This window comes from Acinonyx jubatus, chromosome D2, assembly GCF_027475565.1.
Source record: "Acinonyx jubatus isolate Ajub_Pintada_27869175 chromosome D2, VMU_Ajub_asm_v1.0, whole genome shotgun sequence".
Classification (NCBI taxonomy): Eukaryota; Metazoa; Chordata; class Mammalia; order Carnivora; family Felidae; genus Acinonyx; species Acinonyx jubatus.
Genome location: NC_069393.1, coordinates 4,413,147 through 4,435,891, shown reverse-complemented (window position 1 = coordinate 4,435,891; position 22,745 = coordinate 4,413,147). Strand labels below are relative to the sequence as shown.

General features: G+C 48.6%; 1 protein-coding gene across 1 annotated transcript in view; it reads right to left on the bottom strand.

The window, feature by feature from the left end:
- The window catches only part of KCNK1 (potassium two pore domain channel subfamily K member 1), a 53,913-nt gene that overhangs the window by 4,644 nt on the left and 26,524 nt on the right, over positions 1–22,745 (bottom strand). The gene's annotated exons all lie outside the window — the stretch shown is intronic.

The following is a 22,745-nucleotide window of genomic DNA, read 5'->3' as shown; positions in this document are numbered from 1 at the left end:
AGACACAGAACCTGAAGCAGGCTCCAGGCTCTGAGCCATCAGCACAGAGCCCGACACGGGGCTTGAATCACGAACCATGAGATCATGACCTGAGCTGAAGTTGGACACTTAACCGACTGAGCCGCCCAGGCGCCCCAAAGGGTCTGATACTTTAAAGGCTCCATCAGAATTTTTACTGCAGTAAAATTCAACAGAGGATGCTATTGCCCTTGATAAAACCTGACCAGCTCTTTCCAACACATCCGAGTCTGGTTTTGAATTTGCTGTCAGGCTGGAATAGACAGAGGTTCTGTGTGAGAAGGGGCTGATGCCCATTGTCCTAGACCAGCAGGGAAAACACACGAGATATGCCCCTCCACCCCTGCCTCCCAGGATCCTCATTAGTATCCAAACACCAGTCTACACTTGCATCCAAAACAGACAGCTCACAGAACTAGAGTTCTAACAGGGACGGCTGAACAATGGGCAGGCAAAGAAGACTCCATGAAGATAAAGACATCACAAAAGAAGAAAAAATTAAGATTTAAGCACACCAAGCCACAGGATGGAACGTTTCTTTTAAAATATTTTGCTCCATTATCTGGCTAAATGGCATATTCAGAAACTGTAACCTTTTTAAAAAAATTTTTTAACGTTTATTTATTTTTGAGAGAGAGACAGAGATAGAGAGCAAGGTGCGGAGGAGCAGAGAGAGAGGGAGACAGAATCCCAAGCGGGCTCCGTACCCTCAGCGCAGAGCCTGATGCGGGGCTCGAACCTACAATCCGTGAGATCACGACCTGAGCCAAAACCAAGAGTCGGATGCTTAACCGACTGAGCCACCCATGCCCCCAACTGTAACCTTTTTTAGCCTTTACTCCCTCTTTGTTATTTCTGAAGGTTCCAAGATGCCATAAGTTCCCTTAAACAAACATTAAAGAAAAAAACACATTAGGGCCAATGGTCAAAACAGAGGTCTGTTTGGCTTTCCACTAGGTTTGAATCATGCCCAAATTAAGCCATTCAAAAGACTCTTTGTCCAACAAATGCTGGCAAGAGAGAATCCAGGGGGCTGAGGCTCTGTGTACTATTTTTTTTTGTTTTAAAAAAAATTTTTTTTAATGTTTACTTATTTTTGAGACAGAGAGACAAAGTGTGAGAAGGGGAAGGGCAGAGACCGAGGGAGCCACAGAAATCCGAAGCAGGCTCCAGGCTCTGAGCTGTCAGCACAGAGCTTGACATGGGGCTCGAAACCGTGAACGGCGAGATCGTGACCTCAGCCAAAGTCCAACACTCAACTGACTGAGCCACTCTGGTGCCCCTCTGTGTCCTGTTTTTAAAATTTCAGGAGCACTTCATCCTGAAAGGCCTAACAGGCCGCAACAAGTCAGTTCAGGAAAAAGCCAACAAAACGCAGTTTTGGGGGCTCCTGGGTGGCTCAGTCGGTTGAGCGTCTGACTTTGGCTCAGGTCATGATCTCACAGGTCATGAGTTTGAGCTCCACGTCAGGCTCTGTGCTGACAGCTCCGAGCCTGGAGCCTGCTTTGGATTCTGTGTCTCCCTCGCTCTCGGCCCCTCCCCCGCTCATGCTCTCTCTGTCAAAAATAAATAAACATTAAAAAAATTTTTTTTTAAACGCAGTTTTTTGTGGAGCTGGGTTCTGAAGAAACCTCCTATGTGTGGTCACGACCGAAAAGTTCTTTCAAACCCTGATTTCTAAAACGTATCCCCCTTAAAAATAAACAACTCTGAAAACCCTTCGGCTCTAGATGCCGCGATTCCCTGCTCTGTGGCACCTGCTGGGGTAGGGCCCAGGTATGGGTGATGGAAGCTTTCCCGGTTCTGCCCCCGCACGATGTCAACAGAACCGTCAGGAGGTTATCTGCTGGCCCAGAAGGCACTCCGGTTATGAATGCGCTGCAGGGAGTCCCAGAAACCTGCTGAAATTGTTTGCAGTGGGTCCACCCACCTGTCCATTTTTCTGTGATGACATTCTGGAATCTTAGATTCTCAAAAGCGTTAGGAACAGTCGTTCTGAGGGAGCCTCAGGGCCCAGAGCCGTGTGGCCTTTGCACACCCGACTGCTCCCGGCGTAGCGTGCTGGGTCGGGGCGCGGTAGAGAGGGAAGGGGACAGGTGGAGGCATCCGGGGAAGAGCAGGAAAGATGGGGCCAGCGTGCCAAATGATGTTCACGCCACAGAAGGAAGCAGGAGGAAGTGACTGTTTACTCTGAGGACTGAGCAAAGCTGCCACACGACGGGAGACCAGGGCCAGTAACCGCCACGAGAGAAGCGAGGCATCGGGAGGGGTGTTCCCGTGCTCAGAGATCTCTTGGAAAGGCCATCTTACTCAATCATAACAAAGCCCCTGGAAAGTGATGGCAGACTTGGTTCCGGGCCTGTGCAAGTGCTAGGAGACCGAGGAGCCTGACAGAGACGCCAGGGAGGGCGTCCACCGTGGCAGGGATTTTGTGGAGGAGATGGAAGGCCGCGCACATCAGCGGGACTCGCCCAAAGCCCTTAAGTCCATGACTGTATTATGGGTCGTGGTAGTGTTTTCAAAAAGTATCTGTTCTGCAGATAGTAGAACACATCAGTTTCCTGCAGCCCACCTCTCCTGTGCCATCTGCTCTAACACAGTACCTGATTTCGCTGCTAGTAGGGAACAAAAGTAAACAAATGTCTAGTTTTAAAATATGTTGGGGTGTGATTTTCACTTCCAAATGACAACAGCTCTTTTCATTAGAACGTTAACTGAATCTCCATTTCCTAAAACATTATCCCCGAGCAACAGAGATCTTCATTGCGAGACTCTACATCTCTCTCCGCAGTAAATGCGAGTTTGTGCCAGCAATCTGTTTCCGCTAAGAGATTTAAAATCAGCAGCATGTAGATTGCTTACTGAAAGCCCGTTTCTTCTCCTGGTGTTTACATAAATAATTTTTTGTTAATGGAAGACGAACTGTTAAATTTGCATTTCATTGGTATTCTCTACGCTTTCGGTACAGGCCATATTGGGGAATCCATTGCACGGTAATTCTTTGGCAATAGCCAGCTTAATGCATCACATGGAAGCCAACCTTCAGTGCTACTGAGTTTTAATGAAGTGGTGAATAGTCTACTCAAGTTCAGTCAACTGAACCCCCCCAGGTAAATCATGAAGCAAAGTTCGTATTTAAAAATCTCATAATTATATTCAAATCCATTATAAACTATGAAGAATGTAGCAAAATTTTAATAAACCTCACATATTTGGTGTTCTTTAAATTTTCTGAGGCTATTCACGTACTTTTGGGCATCGTAGGAGTGTATGTATAATGGAGCGGGGAGAGTCCTACTATCATATGTAGGCCACTCTTCCCGTTTGGCCACTCTTACTATGACAGCTGTCATGCTATGCTAGCTAACATCCAATCTGGGGCTATGCCATGCTGGATCTGGGCCTTCTGGTTTTTCTGGTATTTAAGTCCTCCCTAATGGAGTACAAGACAGAGAACCTTTGCGGGCTCCTGTTCAGTTCATTACAGCAAGTCACCGTGAGGCAACTTCCTCCCACCTATCAGATGTGTTTGGGAGAGAGAGGTATGCCTTACTGCTACCTCTTGTGACCCTGCACAGAGAATAAATATTGTCATTTACTCACATTCTTTAGTATGATGTCGTACAACACTTACATTTTCCATCAAGTTAGTTTGATACCTGCTTAAAAAAAATCTACAAAAGAAGAAACTCAACTTCTGAAATCCACCCCAGTAGAGATACTGAAATAAATTACAGTGTTTCCTCTCCTCTAAAACAAGTATTCATTTGCAGTCCTGGCTTTCGCTTATTGGTTAATCTCTTTCCCAGTAGACCGTGAGCCCCTGATGGGGAAATCAGGTCCTTTTCTACTATGAAGCTCTCCAGGTTCCCCAACCACAGTGCCATCCAGTCCACCAAGAGCAATTAACACTGGGGTTGTAAGTGACTTCAAATTTGGGAGGGCCAGAAATTCACTAAGTGGCAACAAACAGGCTTCTGGTCACGTTGACTTTGCTTGAAGTAAATTTTTGCTCCACAGTGTCAGTAAGTGGTTGACTTCTAGATACCTTGCACACAATAGGTCTTCACAGTTCATTGCTTTACAGCAATGTTTTCCAAAGATTCGCACGGGGATAAACTCTGTTCATCCCTTCCATCCATGTAGCTACAGGGCAGGGAATGCACAGCTTCTGTTACTTTGCTTATAACCGAAGTTGCTTACAAGGGAGAGAAGACTCCAGGGGAATCTAAACAGACTTGAAGAGAAATATCGGCAAAACCTGACAGTGGGCTACATTCTCTTCATGCGATGAAGGAGGCACGGATGGTAAGAGGGAACAGAAGTGAGAAGTCACTGGCGGTGCAAATGGCCATGCTTTTCTTTTTTATGTTTAGGAGCCCGTTCTTTTAGTATCTTTCGGATGCTTCTTGTTGATTCTACTCAATCACAGATGGTTTCTTGCTAACGTCCCAAGAGAGAGAGGCAGCGGTGTTCCTAGTTAGGACACTGCTCTGATCCTTTACCTTGGAGTGACCATTCTGAGAGATGGGCTGTATCAACACACTGCACTTAAAAACTACAGGATCCTAGCAAATGGCCTGAATGTCATAGGTGGGAGCACCCTGCACGTTTTGCAATGCGAGTTTCAACCCAAAATGGCAGCACTGTGGAAGAGCAGTTAGAAATGGTAACGAGGGCAAAGGGGCCCGGCCCCTGCCACATATCCATCAGCCTGTGGAGACTGAGGTGCTAGAAAGGATGTAGGTGAGCTCAAAATCTCCAACAGGGCCACTTGCCATGTGTGTGTCTGAGTGTATGCAGAATTGCAAATTGCATGACAAGATTCAAATCCAAGAGTTATTATACACACTTTACAGATGAGAACCCTTGAGTTTCTGAGAGCTTAGACAATGTATTTGAAGTCAAAAAATAAATAAATAGAGCCCACAATCTTTCCATTTGTATCATCCATTTTGATACAAAGGTCAATGATGCCTCTAAAGCCAACTCAAGTCCTAACGTTATTTCTCAGGAGCTCGTGGTGACCAAGAGGCAGTGTTGGCCATCGCCGCAAAAGGGCGCCATGTCTGGCCTGTGGCTCCATGGGGCTGCCTATGAGAAAATGAGCCTCAGGATAGGGCAGGAGGAAGGGAAACGGTGATCAGCAGGGACAAAGGACAGCACAGCGAGGCGGCAGGGGAACACGGAGCCTGGGTAATGCTGCAGGTATCAGGGGCAGGTCAGCACAAAACCTATAAGGGCCATGGAGTGTGAGCACAAGCCAGGTGAGGCCCATGTTCTCGAATTCCAGTGGACCACCTGGGTAAATGGCAGGGTCATCAGTGGAGAAATGGAGAAGAGGAATGAGAAAATGAGAGAAAAACACGAAATCAGAACAAGTTAGGGGCGACCTTGGAAAGCAGAGTGTCTGCAGCAATAACTAGTATCAGGGATAGAAGCACAGAAAAAGGTTCACTAAAATTCTTATCTTGCCATTCCACTGTTAAGCTTACACGTCGATAACCTGTGTGGAATCCCTGTCTGTAAACAAACATATACCTGCAGAGACACCGGTTAAATAAGACAGGCTGTCCAGTGGCCCAGAGGATTGGTTATAGTCCCAAGAATGTATAATATATATAGACAGAGTATTTATAATATACATATCAGGTAATAGTTTAAGTAAAAATGATCACTTACTCAATGCATAAGTACATTTTCGTTGTGAAAGTTTCAAAAAAAAATGACAGTGAAGGCAAAGTCTCCTTGGCCAAAGCTCCAGGTCAAAAGCAGCTTCGTTAGGGTACTCCGGTCCTTGGTAAGAGCAGCACACAGTGGTGAGTTGTGATCTTGTGATCACCAACATTCCCTTCTCGCCTTGTGTGCTACTCACGTTTCCAGCTCAGAAGAAAGCTCATTAGCAGAAACCTAAGAATAAATTCTACACTGCACGAAGAATATACCAGCTCCCAGCAGAGGCCATTCCTGGGGGTTGACACACCCAGTTCCTAGGTGGTGCTGGCATAACCTAACTCCTTTTCTGGCACGAGTATGCAGGGACTGGGACTTCTGGGTGAGAACTGGCTTCCCTTGGGCCCTTCCACCTGGGCTCACTTTTATATGTGTCTGGTTTTTTGTTTACTTGGCTGATGATACTACCATTTTTTCCCTCTTGCATCCTAGAGTCAACATATAATCTGTTCACATATAAACAACTCCGTTTGGTTTTTGATGATTCTGAATGAATACGCAGTTTTTCATAGTTTTCTACCTGTTATTACCCAACTGCAAAATAGTTAATTTTCTCATTGTATTTTAGTTTTTTTGATGTTTATTCATTTTTGAGAGAGAGAAAGACAGAGCACAAGCGGGGGAGGAGCAAAGAGAGGGAAACACAGAATCGAAGCAGGCTCCAGGCTCGGAGCCATCAGCACAGAGCCCAATGCGGGACTTGAACTCACGAACCGTGAGATCATGACCTGAGCCAAAGTCGGATGCTGAACCGACTGAGCCACCCAGGCACCCCATTAAATTTTCTCATTTTAAACTTTAAGTAGTTTGGCCAACTTAGGAATTCCTGTTATGGATGCTTTCTTTCTGAAGCATCACCAGTTTCCTGGGACTCTAAAACATTTTACCCCCTCCAAACTAATAATCCTAATACCTGACTCTCCTTGATCCTTACTGTTTCACTGCTATACGTTCTCCCGAGCACTGTTTGACTATTTAGTTTTGCGATTCCTTACACACAACCTTTTAAGCTCTAGATTTCAAATTACAATGATTCTTTGATGTGTTTCTTTTTTCCTATTTCTAGAACTGTTTCTCCCTCATTTTTAAAGGCCTGTGTCCCTGTCATGTCTTCTCTCACACTGCCCTCTGCATAATTCTCACAAGCCTGGCTTCATAAAACTGTAGTTAGGAGACAGAAGTGAGCGTGCTCCATAACATTTTCAAACGACCCATCCTCTTTCCGGCCACTGCTGATGAGCAGGTAAGCACCTGGTGGACAGCCTGGCTTCCGATCCACTGTCTTCCCTCGTGAGCCTAACTTTGTCAAGGTGCTGACGAGGCCAGTCACATTGTTCGGTTATGATTCGGGAACCCTTGCAGGAAGATGCTGTAAGTTACCCTAGTAGAGGCACAGAGAACAATCGGCCAAGGGCATTTTTTGCTTATCATCATAATTACACCTGCTCCCTGTGGAAAAAATAAATAAATCAGGTGATAATCTCTACCTTCCCAAACTCCAGCTTGTTCAATTGTCCCACATGTTGAGCAGTGCGTTTGAAGGGCTTTGTTAGGTCACATGACCCACTACCCACCATGAGCTTATAACCAAATTATGTCACCTTTTTAGTACAGCTTTCCCAGAATCCCAATCAGCCACATTTCTTGGGTTTCCCCCAGGAAGGAACAGGAAAGTCAGGGTAAGCAGGCTTAGGATTGGCTGGTCTGAATAATGTCAGTGGATGTGGGGGCACAGAGGCTGGCCCTAGTTGTCTAGCATCTGGCCCCGGGGTCACTAGGGCAGCAGGACAGTAGCTTGGAGGGTGAGAGCCCCAGAAAGGAGGTGCTTAGGGGTGTGGGCTCTCGATTGGTTGGGCTGTATATGAAAGGTGTGCTCACAGAGAAGCCCTTTATTATCTAAAATTAGTTAACCCTGCGAAGGGTGGTTCCTTCTGGATCAGCAAGGCCCCAAGAGATCAAAGCATCAAACTGAAAAGAAATAATACAGGACAGCAAAGCAGGAGCCTAGTTCTGGAAAGGCATGCCCAGAGCAGTGCCAAGCCTGAGGGGCCTGTTCTAGTAACCAAACCAGGAAGATGCAGTGGTCTGGATAGAGGGACCGAGAGACGTGCCAGAGAGCATTTTGGAAAAAAGTCAGAGAACATGGTCCATGAAGAAACTAACTTCTGTGCACTGAACTCCTAGAACCTTTAAATTCTCCCCAGGTTTGTTACTTGTTAATTCTGGGTTGCCCTTGCAGACCTGGGCAGAGTGTTCCAGAGAGAAAAGTAACGAGAAGTGCTTGGTGTGTGAGCCCCAGGCACCATGCTGGGCGATTTATAAACACCATCTCCTTTAATCTTCATACCAACCCTTGGAGATAAGCACGCAAGTCCCTCTTTTACAGAAAAGAGACTATGCAATTAGTTCTAACTGTGAGCATGTGAGGGAGGCAGATCTGAACCCTGCGTTTACCGGATCTTTTCAATCTGGCCCTCAGGGCTGTGGTGAGGAGGACGAAGGGAAAACAGAAAGGGGTGACGGCGGATTACATGGGAAATAAAAGCTGGAGAAATCCCTGGATACTTCCAAAGAGAAGAATACTCTGAGACAGACCTAAGACAATGACCGCAGGACTTGAGCTAACCCAACCCTGGGCTTCCAGAAACTCTCCCGCCCTGCCCAGGTGATCCAGTGGCCCCAGCCTACGGGGGGGTGGGGGGGGGGTGGGGGGGGGGTGGAGAACATATCCTGGATCCTCCATTGACCTCAGACTTCTGTTTTCTAATTCTAATTTGTTGCCTTTGTCTTGGGGTTACTCCCAAGATTTCTTTTGGCCTTTGGTCTAACCTAAATGAAATCTCCAGGTCATCTCTGATCTGTCCGGTCCCAATTCCATGAGAAGAGCAAAAGAGGGCTTATCCGATCCTCACTGCGAATGCAAGCCACATAATCGCTCGCAGACATTAGCACCTGCCCAGAGGGGGCATTGCCATGGTCGGGCCCCGGCATCCCCATGCCAGCTGCTGCTTATCATGCTCCCCCCCACCCCCAGCCCTTGTACCGGGGGTCAGCACACCTGCACGCGCCCAGGCTCCCACCTGCCTGTCACCCACGGCCCCACCCTTCCACCGCTGGGACATTGGTAGGAAGAGTTAACACTGACTCAAAGTCTGATCGTTCTTGAAAGTGGCACAGCTGAAGAATCACACATTATATATACTCTTGTTGGTGTTTTTTATTATTTATTTTTATTGTCCCCTCTCACTCGTTCCTGACCATTTCTTAGGAATTTCTGTCAGCAGGACAACACAGTGAAGCTGAAGAAGGCAAAGGAAACAGCGGGTCTAGTTTTTCCTAAAGCCCCAATATTTGAGACAAGGCTTCCTGACGTAGAAACTGAAGCAGTGTCCCCCCCCCCCCCCCACCCCTGCCACTTCCCTCGGGTTTGCCTTCGGGTTGGACATGATTATCCTGCAGCCATGACTACCACGAGGTTTAAAAGTGATTACACTGGAAAGGCTTCCCAGTGATATACTTTTACAACAAGCTTTCACAATTCATGCTGTTGGCTTCCCTCCGCCCCCCCAACCCAGTATGCTGTGCAGGCAACTCAGGATTTCTTTCCCCCCGAAAGAGTTGGGCACCTTGCCCTGTGGAAGACTGGCTCAAAAGGTAATAGAAAAAGTGCGGGGTGACAACGAGAAGACACGCCATTTACTTGGTGCTGAAATCCCGCTTCCCACCCATCACATTACAGATGGAGATCCTAGCCCGGCCCAAAGCTTAACTCCAGACTAGAAGAAGCCAAAGTATGTCCTAAACTCGCATGTGGTGTGAAGGGGCGGGGGGGGGAGCCCTAGACATCTGCTGAATCAAACCACATTTCCACTCTTCCCTTTACAGGGACTCAAAACAGTAATGTCCCAAGGGTTCTAGGGAGTCTGGGAGGGAAACAGGTGTCCATGGGCAAATGGCCTTGATGGGAAGATCTCTACACCTTTTGGAGGGAGAGCCTCCTGGAATAAAGTAAACGTTGTTCTTTTTCTTTTTCATCAGACTGTAAAGACTTGAAGGCTCTTGAACTTTGAGAACACAGGGTGGAAGGTGCAAACAAAAAAAAGTCCTTTGCAAATACCACACTTGTCAACTAAGTGGTGCTTAGGGGAAGAGGAATCGGATTTCCTAAATGAAATCCAGGCTCTGCTTCTTAGGAGCTGTGTGACCCTGAGAAACTTGATGCCTTAATTTCCTCATCTGTCAAATATGAATAATACTTCCTCCCCTCATAAAAGAACCCACATAGAGCAACGAGCACAAATGTGGGTGCATAAGAAGTCCAGGGAAGTTAAACTTCTCTTCTTATGCTGAAAGAGATAGCTAATGGAATTATCTCGACAATACCTACACTCTTCCAGGTGTTTGTATTGTTCCTAGGCACAGTAGTTAGAAGTTCTCTTTTCTCACCTCTGTTCTCTGTACACATTTTAATTCCCTCACATCCTTCCAGACATCTTTCACAGCAATGGTTGAAGCAGTCCCTCATAATGATTGAAGACCTGACAACAGCACTTAGGGAACAATTTGATACTGGAACTTTGTGGCCGCTCTGTAGTTTGGGAGGCTGCTAACGACCCGCCTCTCCCCGCCCAACAGAAAAACCCAAAGACTCCCTTTCAGGTTCTCATTCCCTCCATTGTAAACTGACCCAATATGGTGGCCATTAACCAGTCACATTTCCAAGAGGAGATACCAGCAGATTCCAACGATCAAAGGTAGGTGAAAACTCCAGGTCCCCGCCCACAAAACTCCTCTACTAAGTGTGGTGTATTACAACAAAAAAGAGGCACAAAACAGTCATACAACGCGTTGTAGGCTGAGGGCAATTCAAACTCTCTACATTAGGTACTTGAACGAGTAGTTCGTTGAAAGGTCAGATGGAACACTCTTCTTGAAGCCGGATTCAACTACTTTCTAGTCAAATCAGGTGACAAAATCCTCAGCTCCTTCCTTACGTGGCAGAGCACAGAACAGGACAGAGTCCTAGGCCTTGACTACCACTGCCAGGGACACCCATTTGCCGGGTGCATGAAGATTTTATGCCCGCTTCAGGCCCGGGGAGATGAACGACTTCTCTAGTTAATCCCCATAAATTCACCACCACCACTCTTAACTTGTGAAAAGTACCTCTAAGTACTCCTTATGCTAATTAATAGACTCTCTGGTCTAGCTATGGAGGTACCTGCTGAGGTAGACTTAGGAAAGTAGATTCCTAGTTAGAGTCTTTCAAATGATAACTAACTTTCCCTCCAGCAGTCCTAATTAGCAACCTGGCAGGCTAACTCCCGGCCTCTGGAGTGCAGATTCCTTGAAAAGAGAGCTATCGCGTTCTCCAGGTATTAAAATACAACATTTTTTCCTTCTGAGTGTCTGACAATGGACAGGCCTTTCCTTCTAGGGAATCTTGCTGCTCTGGGTGCTGGGTTATGGCCCAGTCAGTGCAGGCTCCCCTTCAGGAGCAACCGTGAGTGGGGCCTTTGTGCTGGGAGGCCCGTAGCTGTAGCTGGTGTGTTAAATTCAGAATATGCAGATTATGATTTGCTGACTGAGGACGCACAAGCCACCCATATGAGGCAGCTCCCTCAGCATCCGAGCTCTTACTTGGGGGAAGAGAAAAAAAACACAGGGTCATTCAACCCTGTGCAGTTTCAACCCACTAACCCGAAAGGAAGGAAGTCACAAGATTTAGGACTTACAGATCCCAGATACGGGAGGGGGGAGCGTGGTAGGGGGGCAGGGGGCTAAGCCAGAGGAAGGGCGTTCCTTCATCCTAGGTCTTGGGGGAGGCTGGGGTAGACAGCAGGCCAGCAAGCACCTGTTACTTACCAGATGGTTGGGGAGGAGGTCCCTAACTTTTTATGGGCTCGACTCTAAGCGGTTATTTTCAAAGCTGCCCCAGGAAAAGCAACGTGGGAACACGGGGCAGGAATCTGCAGCTCAGGTCCTTATTTAAATGTCCAGACCCTGGGTGTGAGCAGGGTCATCGCTGCCCGGGCGGCGACTCAAAATAGCCGTTTTCTCTTCACAGACTCAGTTTCCTGCCTTAGCCCCAGAGTATAAAGGTGGGGAGCAGGGTCACTTGCACCCACCCAGGACACGGACCTTTGTTACCGTAAAGCCAGGAGATTGGGGGGGCCCTGTCACCACAGCACCGCCTTGCCAAAATTTACTAATACGCCAGGAAAAAATGAAAAGAAGGTGGGGGAGGCACGTGGGACGGATGAGGCACGGATGGTGGAATTGAGCGGGTGGACAGCTGGCCTGTGGGCACATGGAGTCCTCGTTACACAATTCTCTAATTTTGTACGAATTTTGTAATAACCTATCATAAAAAGTAAAAAAGTGGAGGCTTTGAAATGCGGATGTAAGGACAGCTTTTCATCTAGACAACCTCTGAGAGAGTTCTAGACTTTCTTCATGCCTTGGAATCTCGCTTCTTACAGACAGCACTCCGAGTATAACAGAAGAATTAGAACCCAGAAATGTGGCACATAACACACACTACAATCCAGCCAAATGTGATTTCTTAATTTAATGCCCTCTAAACCTACAATGATTCCATAATGTCCTTGGATGGAGGAGTTGAAACCTCATGTTGTTCTTTGCGGGCACAAACTCCTGGGCCAACAGCGACCTACAAGTCCAGGGGCTGACCAGATAGAGGGGAGTAAATTGTGGGTTTAAAAAAAAATTCTTTTTAAATAACTTTTTAATGTTTATTTATTTTTGAGAGCAAGAGAGAGAGAGAGAAAGGAGGAGGAGGGGCAGAGAGAGAGGGAGACACAGAATCAGAAGCAGGCTCCAGGCTCTGAGCTGTCGGCACAGAGCCCGATGTGAGGCTTGAACCCATGAACCATGAGATCCTGACCTGAGCCTAAGTCGGACATTCGACCTGAGCCATCCAGGAGCCCCACACTCTGGGGTTTAAAGCAAGCCAGCTGTCTGCTCCTGCATGTGGGACAGAATTCTTGGAGGAGCCCAGGTCCATCTGACAGGCTGGAGGGGCGCCGCCCAGGGAGCAATCAAACACAACACACAGGCTGAGCCGGACGTCCATCATCCTGTGAAACTAGCATGGCACTCGAGGATGGAGGGCACAGCACTGGAGGAAAGGAGAGCTGGCGGCCAGCACCGAAAAGGCAAAGCCGCCCTCCCCATCAGCATCTGGCACTGGTGTTTATGGGATCACTGAGGGGCAGCAGGGTAGGGAAGGCGGTGGGTCCCGTGAAGGGCAGACACTCCCCCATCCGCCACGGCACGGACACCCTCCTCTCAAGGGACCTCACAGTGCTCACCTTGCTCTCCGCTGGGCAGTGTGGTCTGCCACGGGCTCACATGAGCCCTAAACTTCAACTAATGTTGGCTGAGCCCCGACTGTGCGCCAGGCGACGGGTCTGACAAGACCGTTTGTTTCCACGAGCGATTGCAGAGGCTCTGATTCATGAAGCTAGAACACCCTGGCTCGGGAGAAAGGACCCGCAGAAGCCAAACAATCACACGTACCCCTGGGAAGTACCGAGAGGATTTCATCTGCAGCAAAGTCCTATTTCGACGAGGAAGACTTAAATGAAAGGAACAGAGGCGCAGATGACATCTCGTTTATAACACCGACAGGTTAATAAGGGGACTCGGGTACCACATTCCACAAGATTAAACATTTGGTTCAACAAAGTCGTTCGGAATAAACGTCTCTAGCTCACGGCTGGGATGGAGTTTGGGTGGAGAAAGCAGAGAGAGCGAGGCCTCACTGGCTGCCCCAGGTTTGGCGGGGAGATCAGCAGGCTCAAAACGCACTTCCCTTCAACTGGCTCGATCGGAGTTTTTATCCAAGCCGCTCCGGTGAGTCAGGTCTGCCTTCTCAAGGGCACCGGTGGTTTGAAAAATCCTAAAATCGGGGCATCTGGGTGGCTCAGTCGGTTAAGTGTCTGCCTCTTGGTTTCGGCTCAGGTCACGATCTCACGGTTCACGGGTTCGAGCCCCGCGTCGGGCTCTGCGCTGACAGCGTGGGGCCTGCTTGGGATTCCTTCGCTCTCTCCCTGACCTTCCCCTGCTCGCTCTCTCTCTCTCTCTCTCACAGTAAATAAACTTAAAAAAAAAAAAAAGGAAGAAAAATCCTAAAATTAATTCTACCCTCATGTTCTGCAGTTTCTAAGCACCATTTGACCAAACCCGCTTCTCCTCCACCTTGAGACACTTTCTCCCTCTGTCTGAGACGCACAGACTCTCCCTGGCTGTCTCCCAGTGTGTCCAGACTCTTCCCAGTTCCCTCCCCTGGTCCCTTCTCCTCGGTGGGCCTGCCACCTCAGGGCCCTCAAAATCCCCTCTATCTACACTCACTCCCTTTCCTGTGTCTTCTGCCTCAGGGCCCACAAAAAGAGAAACACGGTGCTAACCCTAAACCTCTGGCCCCCCCGGAGAGCTCAACGGGATCAGAGGCTAGCCGACCTGTGGCCTATTAGCAGCATCTTCCGTTTTAGGCAGCTCCGTCCTGGGCAATCGCATCCAGACCTATGGCTTTCAACACCATTTACACCTGTGGCCCTTCAACCCTGGCAGGGCATTGACTTCACCGGGAGATGTCTTAAATACCATAGAAATTTCCTTTCAACTGCTCTAGGATGGACTGTGGGTATCAGGTATCTTTTTTTTTTTTTTTCAAAGCTCCCCAAGAGTCACCAGTTAGGGCTGAGAACCAGTGACCTATATTTGATGACTCCCAAATGTACTTGCCTTCACCTGTTTCCTGAGCTCCAAATTCAGGCCAAACATCCAATTCAAAATCCCATCTGGGCCCTCTTGGGGCGCCTGGGTGGCTCAGTTGGCTAAGGGTCCAACATCGGCTCAGGTCATGATCTCACGGTTTGTGAGTTCGAGCCCCGCATCGGGCTCTGTGCTGACATCTCAGAGCCTGGAGCCCGCTTCGGATTCTCTGTCTCCCCCTCTCTCTCTGCCCCTCCCCTGCTCATGCTCTGTTTCTCTCTCTGAAAAATAAATATTAAAAACAAAGACAAAATCCCATCTGGAACTTGGCAAAGGCACCTCAAAATTACCATGTCCACAAAAGATTTCTTGATTACGTCATGCTGAGGGCCTCCCCCCTCCCCCCCCCATCCCCATCCTGCCATCACCTGTCACCATGGAACCTAGGCCCACATTCCCCCTGGTGGTTCTCATTTCAAGCAACAGCACTAGTATCTGTTTAGTTCTTCAGGCCAAGTACCAGCTAGATTTTTAAAAATTCTTCTCTCCCTGTCCCCAGAAAATCCTATTGGTTCTACTTCCAGAAGAGGTTCTAAATCAGAGCACTCTTTATCATTCCCACACCTGTTGACCCAAGCCACGTGATTTCTTTCCTGTGTGACTTTCACAGCCGCCCCCCCAGGAGCCCGTCCTCCACCCTCTAACGCACAGGAGACACTTGTGTCAGTTTCCCGTGGCTGCCGTCACAAATTACCACCCACGGGGTGGCTTAAAACAGCAGAAATGTGTTGTGTCACTGTTCTGCGGGCCAGAAGTCTGAAACCAAGGTGGGGGCGGGGCCCTCCACCCTCCACAGGCTCTAGGGGAGAGAGTCCTTCCTTGCCTCTTCCAGCTTCTGGTGGCTCCAGGCTTCAAGGAAGGTGGCTTCCTTGGCTTGTGGCCACATCACTCCAGTCTCCGCCTCCCGCTCCACACGGCCTCCCCTCTGCACCTTCTCATTTTCTGTCTCATTTCAGGACATGTGTTGTGACTGTATCCAGGGCCCATCCAAATAATACAGATGATCTCATCTCCAGATTCTTCATTACATCTGCAAGGACCCTTTTCCAAAGAAGGTTACGGTTACCAGTAACAGGGGTTAGGATATGACCATAAATTTGGGGGGTGGGGGTGGGCACCATCAACCCAGTACAACCCTGTGTCTTTTAATAGTGCAAATTATACCACATCACCTCGTTAGATTAAAGTGTTCCAACGCCTTTTCACAGCAAGTACCAGAAAGAGAATGAAACCCCGACATTCCTTGCTGTTTTATAAAGGCTCTACAGGATTTGGCTCCTATCTGTAACCAAATTTCCTCCTACCATCCCCCTCACATATGACCCTGTGGACACCCCGGCCCTGGATCGACTCTTCAGCAAGTTCAAGCTCCGACCTCAGAGCCTTTGCACGTGCTGTTCCCCAGTCTTCCAGGACCAGTACCTCCCCCTCCTGCTGGCCTCAGCCTCAGTATCACTACCGCAAGAGAAGGCTTTCAGGTCACCCTCTCTAAAGTAGCTCCATCCCCTTCCAGACACTGACGCCCCCTACCCGGCTGGCAGTTTCCTGTGGCACCAACCCCATCACGTGCCGACCGCCTCCCTAACCAAAACGGAGACCGGGGTCTCCTCTGTCGTGTTCACGGCTGCGTGCCTAAGCGCCTGGAAGAGCTGCTTCGCCAGTAGGGTGCACATCCCTCCACGTTCTAAATATTCTACCCTGGGGGCGCCTGGGTGGCGCAGTCGGTTAAGCGTCCGACTTCAGCCAGGTCACGATCTCGCGGTCCATGAGTTCGAGCCCCGCGTCAGGCTCTGGGCTGATGGCTCGGAGCCTGGAGCCTGTTTCCGATTCTGTGTCTCCCTCTCTCTCTGCCCCTCCCCCGTTCATGCTCTGTCTCTCTCTGTCCCAAAAATAAATAAATGTTGAAAAAAAAATTAAAAAAAAAAAATTCTACCCTGAGCGTGACTGGTGGGGGTGGGGGGGCCAGGTGAACTTAAACCACGCCCTGTCTGGAGAGGAGGCTATAGTTGCGGTGTCCGTATATGGACTCAGCCACATCACACCCAGGCAACAGGGGTGCAGGGGGGAGCCAATTTTAGCTACCCCTGCCCACCTGCTCTAAGACCCATGGGGCAGCCCACACCCATTGAAGAAATCCAGGTCTCCATTCATGCCTCTTCTGCCTTCTGTAAACGGGTCACAACAGGTACCGAGGATAAGATAAGGAAGGAGAAGCACAGTAAGGGAGGAAGCTCAGAGTTTAAAGGGAAGTCACTCTGGGAAAAGTCCGGTACCAAAAATAGGAGCTCGTCAGAAAAAATGGCACACGAGGGAAGCAAGAGCAAGACTGAATTCACACAGACAAGAATTCCAGTCAGCGCACGGTGGGTGGGCCCTTCCCTCACCCCCGAATTCCCATCCAGCCATTTAAGTTCAACTAGTACTTAACGTGCACCACCCCCCCACACCAAGGCCCTAATCCGTATACACTCCAGGCCCCCACCTCTCTTCATCAAACCCAGTCCCCCCATTCCCACCCAGCTGGCCACGCCCCACAGCTGCCACTAACCCAACGTACAGACGGGCTGGTCAGGACCCCCCCCCCCCCCCGCCCCCCGACCTGCCTTCTCCAGGCTGGAGATCACCTCCACTGTCCACCCACCAGCTGCCTGAGAGTAAGCCCTCGCTCTTAACATCCAAGTGGACACCAAGGGCCATTGACTTTGGAAGACTGTCTCTCATTTACTCCTTTTTCTCTATCACCACCATGAGATCTTAGATGAGGCCTTTATCATCGGTCCCCCCGTAGGAACAGCCCCTGTTGGCTTTTCTCCTACCCTGCCCATCCCCCCACACTGCCATTTCTCACCACAAAAAGGGCTAAAATTCAGGTCCCTCCCGTGAGCACTCGGTGCCCGTGTGTCCAGCCTCACTGCTTGGTCATGGCTGGATCGAAGCGAACCCAGAGACGTTCTCACCCCGTGCCCTTTACACTTACGTGATTTTGCACATGCTGCTGCTCCCTTACCTGTTTCTGACCTGCCCCCGAGCCCCTCGGGCACTGGTCCCCACATAGGCTCCCACAGCAGCAGACACATGTTGTGACAGCCACAAGGCACCCGGGACCCAGAGGTCCGGCGAAGCTGTGCATTTCCTTTCCCTGCCACCCCAGAAGCCAGGAGTGACCCCACGACATGGCTCTGACTAATGAGATCTGAGTGGGAATCTGCTGGAGGGAAACCTTTGTTTCCTCCTGCTTCGACCACCAGCAGCGTGTCTGGAGCTCAGGGCCCGTCTTGTGACTCTGAGGGCCTTGCATGAGGACGGAAACAGCCTGGGATGAAGGGACCAGCCACCTGGAGCAGCCAGCCCTACGCCAGCAACTGCTCACAGCCAGACCTTTATCATGGGAGAAAAACAGCACCCCCCACCCCATCAATTTAAACCATTACAAACTGCAATTTTTGTTTACCGTGGCTGAAAGCAATCTTAATTGGTATTCTATTATAACGATCCGTTTACAGGGTTCTTTAAGATATGCTTGATCCCTCAGGCCCTATCTTCTTTCTCCCTCTAACTCTGGAACCCAGCAAAGCCTCTCAAGTGGTGAGCCCCACTGCTACACGAGGCTCTGAGCATCGTCGCCCAGGAGGAAAGCAGTCCTACAGGCTGTTACAGGCAGACTGGAGGCAGACCTGACCTTCACTCTCAACGTTATTCCAGAAAAGCATCTCTTTTGGAGCAATTTACAGGGGTACCTGCCCAACAGATTACAAATACATATGGGGCGCCTGGGGGGCTCAGCCAGTTAAGTGTCTGACTTCTGCTCAGGTCATGATCTCGCAGTTCGCACGTTTGAGCCCCGCATCCCGCTCTGTGCTGACAGCTGGGAGCCTAGAGCCTGGTATGGATTCTTGCGTCTGCCTCTCTCTCTGTCCCTCCCCTGCTCACACTCTGTCTCTCTCTCTCTCTCTCTCTCTCAAACAAACATTAAAAAAAAATTAAAATACATGTGTAAAATGTAACCAAACTTCCATCATGGGGAAATGAGTTCACATGATCACAAAATAACTTTTGAGGCTAATTCATTTTACCGTTAACGTCTAATTATAATTAATTACTTCCATGTCTGTTTTATCCTTCAATGGAGATGAAATTAGCAATATAATGAGTCTGCTGAATTCAAGCTAATCACTAGGTCAAAAGCAAGGCTGGGCTTCCCCAAAGTCCCTAAGAGTTCAGCAATGAGAATGTGAATTACTCCTTTATTCCTCACCTGGCCAGCTTGCAATAAATCAGTCTGAGTTAAGCCCATAGCGACACCAATGCTGTGCAACTGTTAAGTCTTATAAGTGTTTCCACGACTTTTCAAATCTACCCCTGGTGCAAAAAAGTCAGATTTTATCAGAGGACTATTTTCCAATTTATTTAAATGTTACCGAAATGTTTAAAGCCTCAAACCAGTATCATACGGCTTCCTCTCACTGCTGCTTCCCACACTCTCGGGGTGTTGTGCTTATGGTCTTTCTGTTTGGACAAGAGAATTCTCATCTTAGATCTCTCTTTGGATACGTTTGCTAAATCCCTTTTGCAGACCCTCAGGGGAAAACCGAGAATACTGAAGTAACAGCAGCAGCCCCCCCAACAAACGCTTAATTTGTCATCAGTCTCTTTTCCGTTCACCCCCAACGCTCCATGTTAGCAACCGCATAAAGCAAGAATGAGGCGGGAAGGGCCCCCCTGAGGATCTCTATCAGGTGACTTCCAACCTGGGCCACACATGTAACAAGGAATCAGCATTCAGTACTGCTTTGCAGAAAGGAGTTTTCAGGATAAAATTCAGGAGTACAAAATGAAAACAAACTGCAACCAAGCAAACATGAACAAGCCACAATGTCTAATTCACGGGATGACTGATAGCCTGTGGTCTTTTAAAAACTGGACAGCTTAAAAAGCAGATTCCGGGGCGCCTGGGTGGCTCAGTCGGTTAAGCGTCCGACTTCGGCTCAGGTCACGATCTCGTGGTCCGTGAGTTCGAACCCCACGTTGGGCTCTGTGCTGACAGCTCAGAGCCTGGAGCCTGTTTCCGATTCTGTGTCTCCCTCTCTCTGCCCCTCCCCCGTTCATGCTCTGTCTCTCTCTGTCTCAAAAATAAATAAACGTTAAAAAAAAAAAGCAGATTCCTTTCCCCAGGATATTAATGGGGGGATCAAGTATTCAACATACACAGACAACGTTCAATGCTTCTCCAGCCATTAGATTCCTCCGAGTTTAAATGTTCTTGGCAGAGGAGTGAACAGGAAGTCTGCTGGTGAAAAGGAGGGTACCTCTTGTAGGAGAGATTCCATCAGGTAACATAAAGTTGGCAGATACGAGAGATCCTCTCGTATCTAACCACAAAAAGCAGGAATACAGTTGTGCTGGTCAGATCTCTATGACACATCTACAATATAGCAAACACTTTTAGATGCTTTAGAAGCTGAAGGTTCTTCGAAGAAACAGGACCAGAGACATGTCCCCTCTTACCTTATGAAAAATAAAGATGTGCAAACGGAAAGAGAGCATCTTAAAAAATGCAGAACAGTGGGGCAACTGGGAAGCTCAGGCGGTTAAGCGTCCGACTTCGGCTCCGGTCACGACCTCACAGTTGGTGGGTTTAAGCCCCACGTCAGGCTCTGTGCTGACAGCTCAGAGCCTGGAGACTGCTTTGGATTCTGTGTCTCCCTCTCTCTCTGCCCCTCCCCTGCTTGGGCTCTGTCTCTCTCTCTCTCTCAAAAATAAACACTAAAAAAAAAAAAAAAACTTTTTAAAAATGTAAAACAGTGAATGATTAGGGGTCAGCTGAGTGGTGAAAAATGCACTATATGATACAGAGAGAGGGAGGCAAGCACTACACGAGGTCAGTGGTAGACCTTTCTTTGATTTGGTCCAGATTCAGGGTCACATGAATGAAAAACTCAAATCCTGTATATTCCTTTCTTCTTTTGGTGCATCAGGACCTGAGCCCAATTGTAGGGCCAAAAGCCATGGGTAAAGACACACGTGGGTGCAAAACTGCAGGGAGCAGACTTTTGGTTGGAGGCAACTAATCGTCATTAGGCTTACGGTTTACTCGTCCGAAGAGGGAGCGGTATCACTTGTTTTGTGGGCAATTACCCTGGGCTAGCAGGAAAAACCCATCTGCCACTTCCGTGGGCACACACTCTCCCCTTTAGAGCCAAACGTAGGAAGAACAAGCTGCTTGGAGGAATCACGTGAACTCCTCCCTTTCTAAAAATACGACTTTCTGGCATAAAACACCACAGCGCATGGCTCAACTTAGTCACCCAGCCCGTGGCCAGTGCTGGAATGTGCATCACATCGCGCTCTGCACCAGCTGGGTCCCCACAGCCCTGCACCTGTGCCATTGGGCAGCTCGGCCAGAAAGGACGGCCATAAGACCGACCCCCACTTAGAGGAGGCTGGGAGGCTGGCAGCTTCTGGAATGTTCACAAAGCTGCTGCACGACGGAACTTATTCCACAGGGCTTTCGTCCCATCCAAGGGAAAGGAAGCATTCTCATGTGTGCTAAGAAGCGGGTCAATTTTCTTCCTTCCTTCCTTTCTTTTTAATTTTTTTTATTTTTTGGGGAAATCGATCATCAAGCGCACACACATCTTCCCTTCCTAACCCACTCTATGTGACATAAGGAAACAGCTGTCGTGAGCTCCCCGTGTAGGGCAGGCACACTGTAGTGTCGGGGGAAATGAAGGCACACGGGATCTCCCCACTTTAAAGCACCTCACCAGACACTCCATGGGCTTTGTTTTACTACTTAAGACACATAAGGGGTGACTATCCAAACCAACATTTTACTAACTTTTAAAATCAGGGGCGCCTGGGTGGCTCAGTCGGTTAAGCATCCGACTTCGGCTGGGGTCATGATCTCACAGTTCGTGAGTTCGAGCCCCACGTCGGGCTCTAGTGCTGACAGCTCGGAGCCTGGAGCCTGCTTCACATTCTGTGTCTCCCTCTCTCTCTGCCCCTTCCCTGCTCATGCTGTGTCTCTCTCTGTCTCAAAAATAAATAAACATTAAAAAAGATTAAAAAAAAATCAATGCTCCCTTTGGATAAACAACACAAGGAAAAGTAAACCCATCTCAGGAGAGAGTCTGGCTTCTCCGGGCGGGGGCAGGGGTGGGGGTGGGAGATAATAATACCCTTTTATGTTTTCTGTTTTTCCATAGCCCTGAACGTTCCATCAAGCATTAATTTCTATAACTGGCATGATAAATAAACATAAAATATGATACTTAGTATTCACACTACATATCCCTCCCCTCCCCCCTAGCTGTTGAGAGTCTCCGCTCTTACAGGCCTTAAATGTTGAGTCTCATCAGCCCAATAAATAGAACCATTTAAAATGTAAAATGGTTTTCTGGGGCTTCAAACGACTGAATTGAATTCACTTTTAATGCAGAGGCTCCCAAAAGGACATTACATTCTGACCATTACAGTGTACCAAAAGAACAGAACTCCTATGGTGTAGGTTTCTACAAGTGAAAATCCCAGGGTGACTGGGTGGCTCAATATGTCTGACTTGTGATCTCGGCTCAGGACATGATTTCGCAGTTCATGACTTAGAGCCCCGCATCGGGCTCTGCAGTGATAGTGTGGAGCCTGGTTGGGATTCTCTCTCTCTCATTCTTTCTTTCTTTCTCTCTCTCTCCCTCCCTCCCTCCCTCCCTTTCTCCCTCCCTCCCTCCCTCCCTCCCTCCCTCCCTCTCCCCTGCTGGCTCTCTCTCTCTCTCTCTCTCTCTCTCTCTCTCAAAACAAATAAATAAAGTTGAAAAAAAAAAGTAAGAAAATCTCATCACTGGTCAGGCCCTGGTTAACCCACCAATGAGAAAGGTCGCCCTGAAAGCATAGTAGTTCTGTGTTTAAGAAAAGATAACCATCCACTGCCAAAGAGAAATTCTGATTTGAAAGAGCTCTGAGGCTAGCTTGAAAGAAATGATGGTGAAAACTGAGAGATGGGCAGAAAAATTGGTAAATTATATCAGTGAGTTTTTTTCAAGTTTACTTATTTATTTTGAGACAGGGAGACAGAGCAGGGGAGGGGCAGAGAGAGGGAATTCTAAGCAGGCTCTGCACTGTTAGCGCAGACCCCAACGCGGGGCTCAAACTCACGAACTGTGAGATCATGACCTGAGCCGAAATCAAGAGTCGATGCTTAA